This window comes from Nycticebus coucang, chromosome X (genome assembly GCF_027406575.1).
Source record: "Nycticebus coucang isolate mNycCou1 chromosome X, mNycCou1.pri, whole genome shotgun sequence".
Lineage (NCBI taxonomy): Eukaryota > Metazoa > Chordata > Mammalia > Primates > Lorisidae > Nycticebus > Nycticebus coucang.
Genome location: NC_069804.1, coordinates 139,779,962 through 139,798,019, shown reverse-complemented (window position 1 = coordinate 139,798,019; position 18,058 = coordinate 139,779,962). Strand labels below are relative to the sequence as shown.

The window sequence follows — 18,058 nt, the reverse complement described above, 5'->3', positions numbered from 1 at the left end:
CAGGGTGCTCTAGCCCACTGTCTGGTGACCCCTGGATCCTCTCCAGGGCCCTGTGCCACAAGGTCACCCTGCACCTGGTGGTCCAGCTTGCCTTTGATCACAGCTGGCTTTTTTTTCCTCAGTGAAGGGTGGAAGGAGTGGACTTGGTGGGAAGGGCTGATGGGTATTTGTAGAGCACTACTGCCATCCAGAGGAACTTGTTTGGCCATCCTCTGAAGCCCTGCCTGGGCTTCCTGGGAAGTAGTGGTCAGATAGGGGAAAAGGGGCTTAGAGAGGTTTCTGTAAGGTTGAGAGAAGTGTGGCTGTGAAGGATCTAGCTGTGGAAGCATCAGAGACAGTCAGCTGGCCCAGACGGATAACCAGCAGGAGTGGCGGGTCCTATACAGTATATCCAGTCTCTGCAGCCTCATGGTGGCCATCTTTGGGCAGAGATAGTAGAGGCCTGGGACAGGGAGCCTTCGTGGGGGCTGTGGCCATTTTCATTTCCTATTTGTTGTCTATAATTCCTACTCTCACATTGCTCTGCTCTGTTTCAGAGGCTTATTTGTAGTTAGCATGTCTAATGGTGTAGGAAAGAATCACTTTGGCCAGTTCCTTTTCAGGCTTCTGTCTTTGCCACCTTGCTAAAATTCTCAAGAGTCTCAGAGCAATCGCTAAGAATGGCCCTTGTTTTCTGTTTGCCTGTAGGTCTCCTGGTCTCAACTCTGTGCTTATTAGGAAGCTTGTGGTCAGGAAGGTCAGGTGACCTTGCCTGTGTTTCACAACTTTGGAGTTCAGTTACTCTCCTTCTGCTTTTCCCACCTTCTTGCTTTTTTGTGTGTGCTCTGGGCCCAGCTCCCTTTCTCCCAATATCTTTCAGATTCACCCTCATGAATCAGACCTGCCAAGGCCACAGATGAAGTGAACACTGCTGGACACACAGGCCTTTCTCCTCCACCTCAACCACACGATTGCCTACTACTTGAGAACCGCTGGTGTGGGTCATGCTATTGGCCAGTTCTCATCTGCCTGAGCATTTGCTACCTAGTCAGTGCCAGCCCAAGGATATGGGAATAAGTTTCAAAGCCTAGGACTGTACTCTTTTCCTCTCATAGCTACTGGTTAGTTTCTGAGAAGGACTCTCTGCGTCCCTTTATCCTTATGAGTTCCCCAAATTCTTTTTTTGCATTGTTTGGGGTTCATTAAAGGTAGAAAGAATTAGGTTGCACAGATTGCATTTCTTAGGTAAAGTCCCTCTTATAATTGTGTTCCACCTCCAAGTGGTGTGCCACACTGATTCCCCAATCCCCTTCCTTCTCTCCTACCCCTGATCCATCATTCCCTAAACACCCCCCACCATTTATTTGGGTGTTTACTGCCTTCATATTAGAATTGAGTACATAGGATTCTTGCTTCTTCGTTCTTGAGATGCTTCACTAAAAAGAATGCATTCTACCTCAATCCAGGGTAATACAAAAGACATAAAGTCTCCATCTCTTGTGATGGCTGAATAGTATTCTATAGTATACATATACCACAGCTTGTTCTGCAATTTTTTTTTTTTGGCTAGGGCTGGGTTTGAACTCGCCACCTCCAGTATATGGGGCTGGTACCCTACGCCTTGAGCCATAGGCATTGCCCACCACAGCTTATTAATCCATTCCTGGGTTGGCGGGCATTTAGGTTGTTTCTACATCTTGGCAATTGTAAATTGAGGTGTGATAAACAGTCTAGTACAAATGTCCTTATGATAAAATAATTTTTTTCTTCTGGGTAGATGTCCAGTAATGGGATGGCAGGATCAAATAGGAGGTCTAATTTGAGTCTTTTGACAATTCTCCATACTTCAAAAAATGTTGTATTAGTTTACAGTCCCACCAGCAGTGTAAAGGGCTTTCTGTGTCCTTTTATCTTCATGGGTTTCCCAAATACTTGATTAATGGTTTCATGTGGGTAAAGCCTTCAGTCCCTCTGACCTTTTTTCCTCCATTCCTTGGCCAAGGGGTAGACCTGCAAAATTTGATCTCTTCCCAGCCCAAGGCTATTGCTGTGATGGTCTCAGTGAGTTCCTTAAGATTCTCCAGTGTTCTGGGTCAGCTGGACTCCCAGAACATAGATCCCCACTCCTGTGATGTCCTCACAGGAAATTGGGATATACCACTGAAAGCCAGGGAATAGGGCATCTCTGGAATTTTTCCTAACTATAGTGCATGAACAATATGGACCCAAGTCTTCCAACTCCAGAGGAAAAGGGATGACTTATCTTATTGATTCCCAGTTGGTTCTAACCCTCTGCAAAATGGGGAAAGATGCCTAGAATGGCATCCTGTGAGGCCTTTAACCCAGAGGTTTTTTGACAGGAGTGAGAGGAAATCACATAAAACTTGAATTGCAATGCACCTACCTTGCTGTTTCATGTCTTGTTCTAGTATCTGCTAATCAGAGAATTCGTCTCTGCAAGAGACATCTCCTGACATTGTAAACTGCTGACCCCTCCTCTTTACTTGTCTAGTCCTAGGTTTTCCAGATGGTCCATCAGATCCCAATTTCCCCTTGGTCCTAACCACCAGGACAGTGACACTCTTCTTCCCCCTGTTGGGGCCCTCTGGAGAGAGGATGTTCCCTGGTTCTTGGCTCCCAGTGTCAAGAATGAGCACTGGTGCTTAGCAGATTACAGAGTAATCACAAACACAAAGCAACCACCAGCAGCATACATTTATTGCAGAACAAAAGTACACAAACCACAGGTAAAATACATCTCAAGAGTGAGATGATTTCCTCCCATAAGTGGAGAAGAGACCCCGGAGTCTGAAGTCATATTGTCTTTTATAAACAAATTAAACTACCTAATTATCCCCTCCTTTTCCCCAGCAGGACTGGCTATTGCCTCCTACTTTCGGGGTAACTGATAGGTTGCGGTTATATATCAAAACTACTTAAAAGGCGTGTGTTCTCCCTTGAACCTTAGCAAGGAACACATGGAATCAAAATCTGCAAGTTTAATTATATGAGACCAGGTGAGTGTAAGTTCACTAGGGTCTCCTCGCTATTTGTTCTGACTGGGAACAGTCCCCAGCCAGTAACTTGGTTCCTACTTCCTGCTCCCTGCCAGCCACACCCTTTGGTCTTCTGTTCTATAAAAGGGAGAAGCTGGAGCTAGGAAGGTCCATCTTCTCCCAGGCCCAGCCTATGTGTCAAAGAGAGAAGCTGAGGGTTGAGGCGCCATGGCTCCCCGAAAAGTGAAGGAGGTAAACTGGGGCCACTGCAGGAGCTCCTTCATTTGTCTGCTGGGGCTCCCGCATCTAGGGTTCCAGCAAAAGCCAAGCTGGCAAGGCAGGCGTTCTTACAAGATGCCTCCTCCCTGGAAGTGTGGGCCTGCTCTCTAGGAGTCTGGCAGTGCTAACATCCTGACCTCGCCCAGAGGTCAGATTCCATGCAATAGCTTCAGCTCCAGGTTCCCAAACATGGCGGACACCAGGACATGGAGTCCTGAGCCTGGCAGGTCTGAGAATCTGGGGCTACTTGTTTGTAGAGCCTTGTCTTCTTCCCTTTCTTACTGAATCTGGACTCTCCCATCAGGTCATCAGGTACAGCCTCAGAATTCCATGAATGCCTGGAATTGACTCCTGTCCAGATACACAGTGAAGTTGGAAACCACACTCAAAAACCTTCCACTTGATGGCACTATTGCTCCAGAAATGCCAACCAATTTGCCTTCCAGACCTTTTCCACCATTTCCAGATTAAAAAACACCAAGGAAGGCAAAAATAAATCAAGGCCTGTGACTGGAGTTTATTCTGTTGGGGTGGTATATGAAATGATGTTCATTCTTACCAGACTCTTGCTTTGAAATACAAATGTGGGAATATGTTCACCAACAGGGATAGATAAATCAGTGTATCCCTTGCTACATCATTCCCTTATGACTTTTAGGTCTGAATATAATGTAATGGAGTCCTCACTTTTCTGGGTACACCTTGTGGATATTATATGGGTCCTCTTGAGTAAAATTATTGGTATTAAGGGGATATTGAGTTGCAGCCTTAAACGGGATGAGTACCTGGGTTTCCCCTCTGATCCTGCAGTCATTACATCTATTCTGTCCCTCAAGGAGCCAGGACTAGCCCAAAGAGTCAAGCCAAGGACCTGAAGCAACAAAATAAATGTCTAAGAGCAGTCCTGAGAGACAGTAGTTGTAAGCCATTGTGGGAGCAGCAGGAATACATTTAGGGGCCTGTCCCGTGAGAAGAGTGGGAGGATGTAGCCCTTGGTCACCTACAAGGATCTAAGGTAGTTACTCCCCATTGTGTAGCCCAGATTGAGGTTCCCAGGGTCAGTAGAAGAGCCCAGTGGCTCTCCACAGGTATGGGACCTCGGTGAGGGCCTTTGGTTCTGTAGCCCCTTGTGGGTAGCCCTATACTGGAGTGTGGCTGTGCTACAAAGATCAAAAGGGGACAACACACAAACATGCACACAAAAATTTAAGGATGAAAGGGTGTTGGTATATATACATGAATGAATGCATGAATAAATGCATGAGTGAACTTGTAGCCTCAAGGCCTGGTCTGTTTCAAAGAAAATAAGAGGGGAAAAAACCCTCAGTGTCTACAAGTTCACTCATGCATTTATTCATGCATTCATTCATGTATATATACCAACACCCTTTCATCCTTAAATTTTTGTGTACATGTTTGTGTGTTGTCCCCTTTTGATTTTTGCAGTTTTTTTTTTTTTTTTTGGCTGGGGCTGGGTTTGAACCCGCCACCTCCTTTGAGCCACGGGTGCCACCCTAATAGTGCTTTTTTTTTTCTTTCTTTCTTTCTTTTCTTTTTTCTTTCTTTTTTTTGCAGTTTTTAGCTGGGGCTGGGTTTGAACCCACCACCTCCAGCATATGGGGCCAGTGCCCTACTCTTTTGAGCTATAGGCGCTGCCCCCACTTTTGATTTTTTATTTTCTTTCTTTTGTAAGTGCCTTGGAGATGCCACTATGCAGAGAAATTTCTCGCAGTTAACGTCATAACTGTTACCATTGCAAAACATTGAATCCCAAGTTGTCCCCTCTGCCTTTCTCCCTCTGAATCAGTCCTCCCTAAAGTGAAAGTTATTGTGTTTTTCTCTTGTGTGTTTATTGCCTGTATTTTATGCAAATAAATGATACCACAGAAGTATGTTCACTTGTGCATACTCTCTGACTCCTCCAGGCTCACACATGCTACACTCTGGCACTTACTGCTTTCACAAAGCACACATCCCCTACCCTTTGCACATGTGTGCAGTCAACTACCAAATCCTTTCCATGTTGCTTGTAGCAATTGCTTAGAGTGGGAATGTGTCTTTCTGTGAGCAGAAGGAGCACTGTTCGTTAATTATGTCTCTTTTCTTTGGATATTTGGTGTCTGTTTTGGTTTTTTCCCCTCTTATTTTCTTTGAAACAGACCAGGCCTTGAGGCTACATATAAACTTATAGTTTTGGCATGGTAAGCATGTATTCGTGACAGGTATATCATGTGTAATGTCCATGTCAACCCGGATGCCATCAATTTGGTCAGTTGGGATGCATCCACCCCCAAGAATAATTTGCCCTTATCACTGGAAAGTCAATGTGGTAGATCTGTTTGCAAGCAAAGTAAACTTACTAGGTTCTCTTTTCTTCTCTAGGTGGATGAGCTGCTGGTCCCTTGAGGGTTTCTTACTCTATTTATGAAAAGTAGAAAAAACAACCTCATGAAGATGTATTGATATATATCACAGCACAAACAACTGGAGGGAAGTTATGTGACAGCTGACAGCCAAGGTGTGCTGACAGTGGTTCTCACCAATCAAAAAGCCAAGAAAAAGGAATTCTTTTTTTATACTGGAGATCAGTCCTGGGGGGAGTTGCCTCTTCATGGCAGTACCAAATGAAATTCATGCAATTTCCAACAGATTGGTACAGTTGATTTTCTTTCACTCTAATTTTTCCAGAGCCAGATATGACACAAGAGGATTGTCTTTGCCAATTCCATGACCCCTGTTTTTGTTAAACCTTTATGGGGAAGAGTGGGATTGGAGTCAAGTAAGAGTCTGAGCAGGACGAAGAGGAGATACAGAACTAAAGGCAAAGGGGAAGCATGGTCCACACTAGGGTTCAAAACCAGCTTGTTTTTACAGCATGCTTTGGGGGTGCTCTTACTTGAAATCAGCCCCAGTGGAGTAACAGTAAAATGTCCTTGAGAAGATACAAACATAAACATGCATCCAAAGAACCACACATGCTTCTACACGTCTTATACAACTAACCTCTGGGTGGGAGCTATGACTGGCAGACCTAGGCCGAGCGTGACAAGGGGTGTCTTTCGGGTGGCTCCCCTCCCTTCGGACCTAGGCATGCCTTCAGAACCATAATTGCCATATCAATAAGGGCCCGGCATTCAAGCCAGCTGTCCAGAGTCTCAGTTTCTGGTGACCTTTGTTCCCCACCACGACCCTGTGAGACCCTGGTCACACTGGACCTAAGTAGTCCAACTGGCCTTTGAGCAGCCTTGGAGAGTGGTCAACGGTGTTTCCTGGTGGGCAGGGGATGGGGTTGTATGTAATTCTGTGTCCAGTCTGCATTTTGTCCATGGGGGCTCAAGCACCCCTAATCCTAGAGGCATAGCTAAGGGATTGTGTCAAGTTAGGTCTGGTTGGTGGCCCCAGGCCTTACTATGCCCTCTTTGTGAAAGAGGCAGGTGAAAAGGGCCCTCCAGCAGCCAGGCCCCTGGCTGCGCCGCACTACATGAACGCTCTCCCAAAGTGGCCAAGACTCTGATCCTCCATGTTGGACAGCGGGTAGCATTTTTTCCTCGGCAAAAGGTGGAGGGAGTGGACTTGGGGGATGACAGGTGGGCATTTGTGGAGAAATACCGTTGTCCAGAGGAACTTTTGGCGATCCCCCAAAGCCTTGCCTGGAGTTTCCTGGGGAAGAGTGGCCTGGGAGTTCAGTCATGGTCAGGGGAGATCAGGGAACTGGGTTATGGAGGGATCTGTACTCTCGGGGAGGCTGAGGTTAGCATGTCCCGCAGCAGATGGGGCCATGAGGCCATAGGAGACATGCAGCAGGCAGAGACAGACAGCCATCATGCCTGGTGGGTCCTATAGAGGAAGCCCAGGCTGCAGAGCCTGGTGGAGGCCATCTCTAGGCAGAAGTAGGTGAAATCTGGGGTAGCCTCATCTGAAGTCTGTGGTTACTTTGTCTTTTGCCCCTTTTCCTATTCCTAACCAACACCCATGATACCCTACACTTTTGCAGAGGACTTCTGTTAGTTTTGAAGGTCTCATTTTTTAATATAGCAATTGCCTGGTACAGTGCCTTTTCAGACACTTCTTTACTGGCCACTTTGCCTAAGAATCCATGATACCTCAGAGAAATGACCAAGAACGGCCCTTGTTTTTTGTTTACCTCTACATTTCCATTCTCAACCTAGTCTTTGCTCTGGGACCTGGCAATTAAGAAGGTTAGTTTACCCTGCCTAAATCTCACCAGTTATGTCACTGCCCTAATCCTTTCTCCACCTTTGTTTTTCTCATTGCAGTAGCCTAGCACCCTTCCTCCCCATTTTGCTCAAATTGATCCCTATCAATTAGACCTGTCAAGGCCATGAAGGAGATAAATGTTGCTAAGCACACAGTTCTTTTCTCTTTCTTTCTTTTTTTTTTTTTTTTTTGTAGTTTTTGGCCAGGGCCAGGTTTGAATCTGCCACCTCTGGTATATGGGGCCGGTGCCCTACTCCTTGAGCCACAGGTGCCACCCGAAAGTATGCTTTCCACTCAGCCCTCACACACTCATTCATTCATTCATGAACGTGGACTTGTGTATACACGTGCTCTTTATATTTATGTGTGTATGTGCGTACATATGTACATATGTATTCCCCCTTTTCTTTTCTTTCTTGTTTCTCCCATAACTGCCTTGGACATGCCACTACGGATAGAGATTTCTCTCAATCAAAGCAATAGCCACTAACATTGCAGGATGTCTGCTTCTAAGTTGTCCTGCTGCTTTCTACCCTTCCTAACAACTATCCCCACAGTGAGAATTAGGTGTCACTTTCTCTCATGCGTATGCTTCCAGTATACACTATGAATGCAGGCAAATGCAGGCACGTATCTGCTTTTGGCCTTCTCTCTGACTCTCCCCAGACTTACATGTAATAGGCGCTTATACTTTGCTCCTTTCACAAAAAACATATCCTTGGGTCTTTGCACATATGTGCAGAATCATTGTCCCACCAGATCCTTTCCATTTCCTCTGTAACAACTGCTTGGGGTGCTAGAGTGCCTTCCTGAAAGCAGCAGAAGCATCATTTATTTACCATGTCTCTTTTCTTTGGACAGTTTCTGTTTTCTTTCTTCCCCTCTTCTTTCCTTTGAAATAGACTTGGCATTCAAGCAACATATAAAGTCCTAGTTCTGACAGGGTGAGTATGTGCATGTGACAGTATATTATGTAGTGTCCATGTCCACTCAGAGCCCAACAGCTGGGTAGAACGAGACACGACCACCCCTAAGAATGATTTACCCTTATCCCTGGAAAATTAATGTACAGATCTGTATCCAGCAAGAGTGATTATACCCAGTTCTCCTTCTCTGGCCAGACAAGCTGCCGGTCCCTCAAGGGTCTATTAGTCCATTTATGGGCTATGGAAGAAACAGCCTCATGGAGATATTCTGAAGTTTACTTTTCCATACATACACATGTACAAACACCAGGAGGAAAGTTGTATGAATATAGACACCAAGGTGTGATGGCCATGATATGCATAGAACAGAGAGCCAAAGAGAAGGTATTCTCGATTTCACCTGGGCTTCTTCCAGTAGAACTGCTTCTTTATGACAGTCCTGAATGCCATTTGTGCAATTTCTAAGATATCAGTACAGTTGATTTCATGCTATTCTTTCTGCAGAAATCATGATTGACTCACAAGCTGATATCCTGGCCTAAAAGCTCTCTCTTGATTGGCTGGATGGGATAAATACATACTGTCACTTTTTGTGTGTGTGTGACAGTCTTACTCTCCCTGGGTAGAGTAACCGTGATGTCATATCTCACAGCAACCTCAGTCTCTTGGGCTTAACCGATCCTCTTGCCTCAGCCTCCTAAGTATCTGGGACTACAGGTGCCCACCACAATGCTGGGCCAGTTTTTCTATTTTTAGTAGAGGCAGGGTCTTGCTCTTGCTGAGGCTGGTCTTAAACACTTGAGCTCAGGCAATCCACCTACCTTGGCCTTCCAGAATGCTTCCAGATTACAGATATGAACCACCACACCCAGCCATAAAGGTAGTTATAAGATATATAAGAAGTAAAGATTAGAGTAGAAGTTGGTGGTGTTCAACCACCCCTATACTATTGATCCTTGTCTTAACTATAGAGTTTTTTTGTGTCTTTCAATAAACTCTAAGTACTCTAACATGGAGTATACTCTATCTCATCCTGGTTTTCCCTTAGCTAGGAAGAGGCGTGGTAACTGAAAACCTCTGGTGAGTGATGTCTCTTTCAATTCTTTTTCTGACCACCCAAGAACCAGTTGTTAAAAGCTCCTGCATGCTTTCAGCACGACTTGCACTATGGGAAAAGATACATGGAATGCAATCCTACTGGACCTAGGACCAAGACTTTCTTTTCTTTTCTTTTCTTTTTTCTAACTAAATCATAGCTGTGTACATTAATGCAATCATGGGGTACATTGTGCTGGTTTTATATACAATTTGAAATATTTTCATCAAACTGATTAACATAGCCTTCACTGCATTTTCTTAGTTACTGTGTTCAGACATTTATACTCTACACTTAGTAAATTTAAGATGTACCCTTGTAAAAGCACCATAGGTGTAGTCTCACCAATTACCCTCCCTCCACCAATTCTTTTTTTTTATATTTTATTTTATTTTTATTAAATCATAACTGTATACATTGATATATTCATGGGGCATCATTCACTAGCTTCACAGACCGTTTACGAAGTTTCACATATACCCTTGTAAGATGCACCGCTGGTGTAATCCCACCAATCCCCTTCCCTCTACCCACCTCCGCCCTCCCTCCACTCCCTTTCCCCCTTCCCCCATTCTTAGGTTCTAACTGGGTTATAGCTTTCATCTGAATACCCTAAATTAGTTTCATAGTAGGGCTGAGTACATTGGGTACTTTTTCTTCCATTCTTGAGATACTTTACTAAGAAGAATATGTTCCAGCTCCATCCATGTAAACATGAAAGAGGTAAAGTCTCCATCTTTCTTTAAGGCTGCATAATATTCCATGGTGTACATATACCACAATTTATTAATCCATTCGTGGATCGATGAGCACTTGGGCTTCTTCCATGACTTAGCAATTATGAATTGGGTTGCATTAAACATTCTGGTACAAATATATTTGTTATGATGTGATTTTTGGTCTTCTGGGTATATGCCCAGTAGAGGGATTACAGGATTGAATGGCAGATCTATTTTCAGATCTGTAAGTGTTCTCCATATCTCTTTCCAAAAGGAATGTATTAATTTGCATTCCCACCAGCAGTGCAGAAGTGTTCTCTTTTCTCCACATCCGCGCCAACATCTCTGGTCTTGGGATTTTGTGATACAGCCTAGTCTCCGTAGAGTTAGATGTTATCTCAAAGTAGTTTTGATTTGCATTTCTCTGATGATTAAAGATGATGAGCATTTTTTCATATGTCTGAAGGTCGCACGCCTGTCTTCTTCAGAGAAGTTTCTCTGCAAATCCCTTGCCCAGCCTGCGATGGGATCCCTTGTATTTTCTTGCTAATGCATTTGAGTTCTCAGTGGATTCTGGTTATTAAACCTTTGTCGGAGACATAACCTGCAAATATCTTCTCCCATTCTGAGGGCTGTCTGCTTGCTTTACTTACTGTGTTCTTAGCTGTGCAGAAGCTTTTTAGTTTGATCAAGTCCCAGTAGTGTATTTTTGAAGCTGCTTGAATTGCCCGGGGGGTCCTCCTCATAAAATACTCACCCAGACCAATTTTTTCAAGGGATTTCCCTGCACTCTCCTCTAGTATTTTTATAGTTTCATGTCTTAAGTTTAAATCTTTGATGCAGTGAGAGTCTATCTTAGTAAATGGTGAAAGGTGTGGGTCCAGTTTCAGTCTTCTACAGGTTGCCAGCCAGTGCTCCCAGCACCATTTGTTAAATAGGGAATCATTTCCCCACTGAATGTTTTTAATTGGCTTGTCAAAAATTAAATAACAGTAAGTAGCTGGGTTCATCTCTTGGTTCTCTATTCTGTTCCAGACATCTACTTCTCTGCTTTTGTGCCAATACCATACTGTTTTGATCACTATCAATTTCTAGTATAGTGTGAGGTCTGGTAGCGTAATTCCTCCTGCTTTGTTTTTATTTCTGAGTAATGTCTTGGCTATTAGAGGTTTTCTCTGATTCCATATAAAATGAAGTATTGTTTTTTCAAGATCTTTAAAGTATAACAGTGGAGCTTTAATAGGGATTGCATTGAAATTATATATTGCCTTGGGTAGTATGGACATTTTAACAATGTTGATTCTTCCCAGCCATGAGCATGGTATGTTTTCCCATTTGTTAATATTTTCAGCTATTTCTTTTCTTAGAGTTTCATAGTTCATTTTATAGAGATCTTTCACGTCCCTTGTTAGATAAATTCCCAAATATTTCATCTTCTTTGGCACTACTGTGAATGGGATAGAGTCCTTAACTGTTTTTTCAACTTGACTATTGTTGGTATATATAAAGGCTACCGATTTATGAATGTTGATTTTGTAACCTGACACTCTGCTGTATTCCTTGATCACTTCTAAGAGTTTTGTAGTAGAGTCCCTAGTGTTTTCCAGATATACAATCATATCATCTGCGAAGAGCGAAAGTTTGATCTCTTCTGACCCTATATGGATACCCTTGATCGCCTTTTCTTCCCTAATTGCGGTGGCTAAAACTTCCATTACAATGTTAAAAAGCAATGCAGACAATGGGCAGCCTTGGCTGGTTCCTGATCTGAGTGGAAATGATTCCAATTTAACTCCATTCAATATGATATTGGCTGTGGGTTTGCTGTAGATGGTCTCTATTAGTTTCAGAAATGTCCCTTCTATACCGATTTTCTTAAGTGTTCTGATCATGAAGAGATGCTGTATATTATCAAAAGCTTTTTCTGCATCGATTGAGAGAATCATATGGTCTTTGTTTTAATTTGTTTATGTGCTGGATTACATTCATAGATTTACGTATATTGAACCAGCCTTGAGACCCTGGGATAAAACCGACTTGGTCATGATGTATAATTTGTTTGATGTGTTGCTGGATTCTGTTTGTTAAGATCTTGTTGAATATTTTTGCATCTATATTCATTAGTGATATTGGTCTATAATTTTCTTTTCTTGTTGGGTCTTTTCCTGGTTTGGGGATCAGGGTGATGTTTGCTTCATACAATGTGTTAGGTAGACTTCCTTCTTTTTCTACCTTTTGGACCAGGTTGAGTAATATAGGTACTAATTCCTGTTTAAAGGTTTGGTAGAATTCTGATGTGAAACCATCTGGTCCCGGGCTTTTCTTTTTAGGGAGGTTTTGTATGGTTGATGCTATTTCCGAACTTAATATGGGCCTGTTCAACATTTCCACTGGATTCTGGCTAAGTCTTGGAAGGTGACGTGCTTCCAAGTATCGGTCAATTTCCTTCAGATTTTCATATTTCTTAGTATACAGTTTCTTGTAATATTCATTAAGGATTTTTTGGATTTCCGAGGAGTCCTTTGTTATTTCATCTTTGTTGATTCTGATGGATGAGATTAGAGATTTTACTATTTTTTTCCTGATTAGGTTGGCCAAAGGTTTATCTATTTTTCTGACCTTTTCGAAAAACCAGCTTTTTGATTTATTGATCTGTTGTATTATTCTTTTGTTTTCAATTTCATTTAATTCTGCTCTAATTTTGGTTATTTCTTTTCTTCTACTGGGTTTTGGGTTGGAATGTTCTTCCTTTTCCAATTGTTGAGATGTCCCATTAAGTTGTTAACTTCCTCTCTTTCCATTCTCTTGAGGAAGGCTTGCAGTGCTATAAATTTCCCTCTTAGAACTGCCTTTGCTGTGTCCCAGAGGTTCTGATAGTTCATGTCTTCATTGTTGTTTTGTTCCAAAAAGTTGGCGATTTCTTTCTTAAGCTCATCTCTGACCCAGCTATCATTCAGCGTAAGGTTATTTAACTTCCATGTTTTTGTATGAGTATGCAGATTCCTGTTGTTACTCAGCTCAAGTTTTATTCCATGATGGTCCGAGAAGATGCATGGAATAATTTCTATTCCTTTAAATTTACTGAGGTTAGACTTGTGACCTAAGATGTGATCGATTGTGGAGTAAGTTCCATGGGCTGATGAGAAGTATGTGTATTCAGTTTTGTTGGGATGAAATGTTTTGTAGATGTCTGCTAAATCCAAATGTTGGATCGTTAGGTTTAAATCTAAGATTTCTTTGCTCAGCTTCTTGTTGGAAGATCAATCCAACACTGCCAAAGGAGTGCTGAAATCTCTGACTATTATTGAGCTGGAGGAAATCAAGTTGCTCATGTCTGTTAGAGTTTCTCTTATAAATTGAGGTGCATTCTGGTTGGGTGCATAGATATTAATAATTGAGATCGCATCATATTGAGTATTACCCTTAAAAAATACGAAGTGACCATTCTTGTCCTTCCTTACTTTTGTTTGTTTAAAGCCTATTGTATCTGCAAATAGAATTGCAACACCTGCTTTTTTCTGATTACCATTTGCCTGAAATATGGATGACCATCCTTTCACCCTGAGTCTGTATTTGTCTTTTAAGTTAAGATGTGACTCTTATATGCAACAAATATCGTGTCTGAGTTTTTGTATCCAGTCAGCTAACCTATGCCTCTTTAGAGGACAGTTTAAGCCGTTCACTTTAATGGAGAATATTGATAAGTCTGTTGAAGTTTTGGGTATCGAGTTTTTCAAAAGTCCAGGGGTTCATTTTTAATCCTTTTGCCAGTGTGGAAATTGGCGTTTGATCCGAAGTTTCTGAATGAGTTTACTTTTGTGGTATAGGATTGGGTTGGTCATTATGGAGGATAGGTCTGAGAATATCCTGAGGAGCTGGTTTGGTTATGGCAAATTTCTTCAACATATGAATGTCGTTAAAGTATTTAATTTCTCCATCATAAATGAAACTCAGTTTAGCTGGATACAAGATCAGGGGTTGAAAGTTATTTTGCTTTAGGGGATTAAAAGTCGGTGACCACCCTCTTCTGGCTTGAAAAGTTTCAGCAGAGAGATCTGCAGTCATTCTTATATTCTTCCCTTTGAAGGTAATGGTTTTCTTTCTCCTGGCAGCTTTGAGGATTTTCTCCTTCATATTAACTTTAGTGAAGTTAATTATGATATGCCTGGGGGATGTCTTATTGTGGCTGAGTCATGCTGGGGTTCTGAAGCTGTCCGCTATCTGAATTTCAGAATCTCTAGGCATGTCTGGAAAATTCTCTGTCATAATTTCATGCAGGAGGGCCTCTGTGCCCAGTGAGGCCACTTCATCTGTTTCTGGAACTCCTATGATTCGGATATTCGCCTTCTTTGAATTATCCCAGAGCTCTCTGAGAGAATGATCTGTTTTTGCTCTCCATTTCTCTTCCTCTTTGAGAGTTTGGTAGTGTTCAAAGGCTTTATCTTCAATGTCAGAAATCCTTTCTTCTGCTTGCTCCATTGGTGTTGCTGAGGGATTCTACTGTATTTTTCATATCTTTGAGGGCTGCAAATTCTTGCTTCAGTGTGTCTAAGTCTTTGGTGGTTTTGTCTTTAAATTCGTTAAATTCTTGTGACAACTTTGGAATTTCTCCTCGAATTCCTAATTCCTCTTTGTTAATCTTGTCTGCTATCCAAATTCTGAATTTGATTTCTGACATCTCAACCAGTTGTTTATGAATGGGATCTTCATTTGCATCTGCCATATCTTTCCTTGGGGGGGGTTGATCTATTCTGGTTATTCATGTTACCAGAGTTTTTTCACTGATTCCGCCCCATGTTTGTTTTACTCCCTTTGATTTTTTCCCCTGGGGCTTTGTCGAGGGCCTGTACAGTGTTGTGGCCTGAGAAACTGGGGCCCTGTCTGGTGTGGTGGGGCTAAGCAGTTCTGTCTTGTTTTCAGCTGGTTTCTGTTCCACCCTAGTGAAACAGATACTCTGGATTGAAGTCTCAGCTGTGGAGAATTATCAGCCATGAAGTCACCCAACCCCCCACCGGCAAACAATTGGAGAAGAGAAATCAAACCTTCCTACCACCGTGCACCCAGGGCACCACCTGATTTGTCCTCAGCCGATTGGTTCAGTTCAAAAAGTCCAAATCAATTGTCTCAGTCTGCACCTGTCTTGGGTGAGAGAGTTTAAGAGGTCTCTGGGAACTGGATCACAGGGGTCTGGTGACTGCTCTCGTGTGGCTTGCTCCAGTGCTGCGTGGAGTCAGGAGGAGCCACCCAGCCAATAGATCAGTCTGGGAAGGTTAATGCCTCCTTCCCCACCTTGCATCACTGTCACACCCAGTCACTGATAGCCCTGCAGTTGGCTGACCCAGTTGCCTGTAGTGAATCGGTACTCCAGGAATTTGCACCTGCCTGAATCACAAGGAAATCTGCCAGGCCGCTGCGCTCTGCCTCTCTCTAGCAGGAGGAGGTAAGGCCTGACAACCTCGGGTGCTTGATGAAGGTTGGGGGGTTTTCACGCAGGTCCAGTCTCGCCCCTGATTAATGTTACTGACAGAACAGAACAGAACAACTCTGCGGTTCCCCTGCAGAAGAGAAGCTGAGTTGAGTTCCAAATCACCTTGTCTTTGCTCTTGTATTGTCTATAGGCTGACGATCCCCTGAGGGCCAGGTGTGTCTTAGGTTTAGTAAAGTGGACCTCTGGGTCAGCCCCGCCCTGGGAGTTTTCCCAGTTTGCAAGTTGGAGTAGCCTCAGGCAAATCCTATACTCAGAGTCTCTGGTTGCCCAGGGAGACAGGGAGTGTGGGCTTCAGATACGGTAGTGAGCCGTATTGCTAGCAAAGAGGGCTGCTGTTTTATGGCTCAGGCAACCGCTGCTCCGGTGTAGCTCCCTTCTGGCCAACCATCCTCTCTCTGTTCCCGTACCCCAGAGTCTGCACCAACCGGCTACAGCCCAGCACTGTCTACACTCCTCGAGCAATCACCCAAGAGTCTAAACCCCTGGCTGACAGGCCTCCAGACTTTGGAGCAGAGGGGACCGCAGGGAGCGCTGGGAGCCTGGGGTTGAGGGCAGAGAACACACACAGCTTTACACAGTTTTATGCCTGGCCATACTGTCACCAAAAGACGGCTGTCGCACTGTGCCTCAGGGAACCGCCACTCCGGTGCAGTTCCCTCTTCGCCGACCAGGACTGGCCTCCAGACCTCAGTGTGAGTGAAGGGGAGCGCTGGGAGCTCAGAATTCCAGGTAGAGACTATATACAGCTTATACAGTTTTATGCCTGGCAGGAGGACACTGTGGCACCCTAGTAGGGGAGATAGGTCCAGTTTTTAGAGGGTCTCTCCCGTGGAGTGTAGTGGGAGGAACGTTTAACTCTGCCCGATTGTTTGTGGGGCACTCTGAGCTGTTCTTATGGTGGAGGTAACTCCCATTCACTTGGTGATGGATTTTGTACCTTTTGTTTGTATCCTTGTGGTTGCAGCTCACCTCAGTGGGGTTGACATGCGTTCTTCAACCTTCTCTCTTAGTGCAGCTCAAATCCACCAGGTTACTTGCTGAATTTTTGTCCTTTAACTCTCCTACTGGACGGGAGCCTCTGTGGAAAGCTGGCTTCAGTCAGCCATCTTGTCTCCTCCCCTCTGAAACGGGGTTTTCTTGCAGAGACAGCAACCAAAATGAAGATACGGAGTAGACTGATCATGGGCAACACACTTTGGGGGTCACCATCTCCCATCACCCCCAGATGACACCACCTTTGAGCTCACCCGGCCCCGGGCCCCACACCGTCCAGCCCACACGGCAAGGCGCAGCAAATATCTGTCCAGCTGCAACTGCCCCTCCACCAATTCTCCCCCTCCCCTCCTTCTCTTCCCCCTTCTTCTTGGGCTGTAGTTGGGTTATAGCTTTCATATGAACACTATAAATTGGTTTCATAGTAGGGCTTAGTATATTGGATACTTTTTCTTCCATTCTTGACATACTTTGCTAAGAAGAATATCTTCCAACTCCATCCATGTAAACATGAAAGAGGTAAAATCTCCATCTTTTTTTAAGGCTGCATAATGTTCCATGGTGTACATATATCACAATTTATTAATCCATTCATGGGTTGATGGGCACTTGGGCTTCTTCCATGACTTAGCAATTATGAGTGGGGCTACCATAAACATTCTGGTGCAAATGTCTTTGTTATAATGTGATTTTTGGTCTTCTGGATATATACCTAGTAGAGGAATTGAAGGATTGAATGGCAGGCCTATTTTTAGATCCCTAAGTGATCTCCAAACATATTTCCAAAAGGAACTTATTAGCTTGCATTCCCACTCTCAGTGTAGAAGTGTTCCCTTTTCTCCACATTCATGCCAACATGTCTGGTTTTGGGATTTGGTGATGTGGGCTAATCTTACTGGGGTTAGATGATATCTCAAAGTGGTTTTGATTTGCATTTCTCTGATAATGATGATGAGCATTTTTGGATATGTCTGTAAGCTGTGCACCTGACTTCTTCAGAGAAGTTTCTCTTCAAGTCTCTTACCCTAACCTATGACAAGTGCAAACGAGTGCGGGAAAGTGTGAAAGAGGCAGGAAATCAATTTCATATATCAAACAATAAACATCCTAAAAGTAACACTACAGTCCCTAACTCCCAGCCAAATTGGAATTATAATAATAATACTAAGAAAAAATAGAGACTTTTTTATTACCTGCATTCTTTGTGGACTTAGAGCTTCCACCAAAAAGGCTATCAATTATGATAAATTATGGGAAGTCATACAAGATAAGTCTAAAAATCCTTCAGCTTTCCTCCAACGCCTTACCGAGGCTTTTATTAAGTATACTAACTTAAATCCTGAAACAATAGATGGGAAAAACGT

At 43.4% G+C, this 18,058-nt stretch overlaps 1 long non-coding RNA gene across 6 annotated transcripts in view; it reads left to right on the top strand.

Moving 5' to 3' along the window:
• Window positions 1–17,858, top strand: part of LOC128578326 (uncharacterized) — a 106,644-nt gene extending 88,786 nt beyond the window's left edge. For 5 of the 6 annotated variants that reach the window (XR_008377701.1, XR_008377699.1, XR_008377697.1 and 2 more), the window contains one exon: window positions 5,637–6,089. This is a non-coding gene — a long non-coding RNA (uncharacterized LOC128578326). Of the gene's footprint in view, window positions 1–5,636; window positions 6,090–15,154 lie in introns of those variants that run through there. The other variant, XR_008377698.1, reaches the window with a different exon arrangement.
• Window positions 17,859–18,058: the final 200 nt, after the last annotated feature.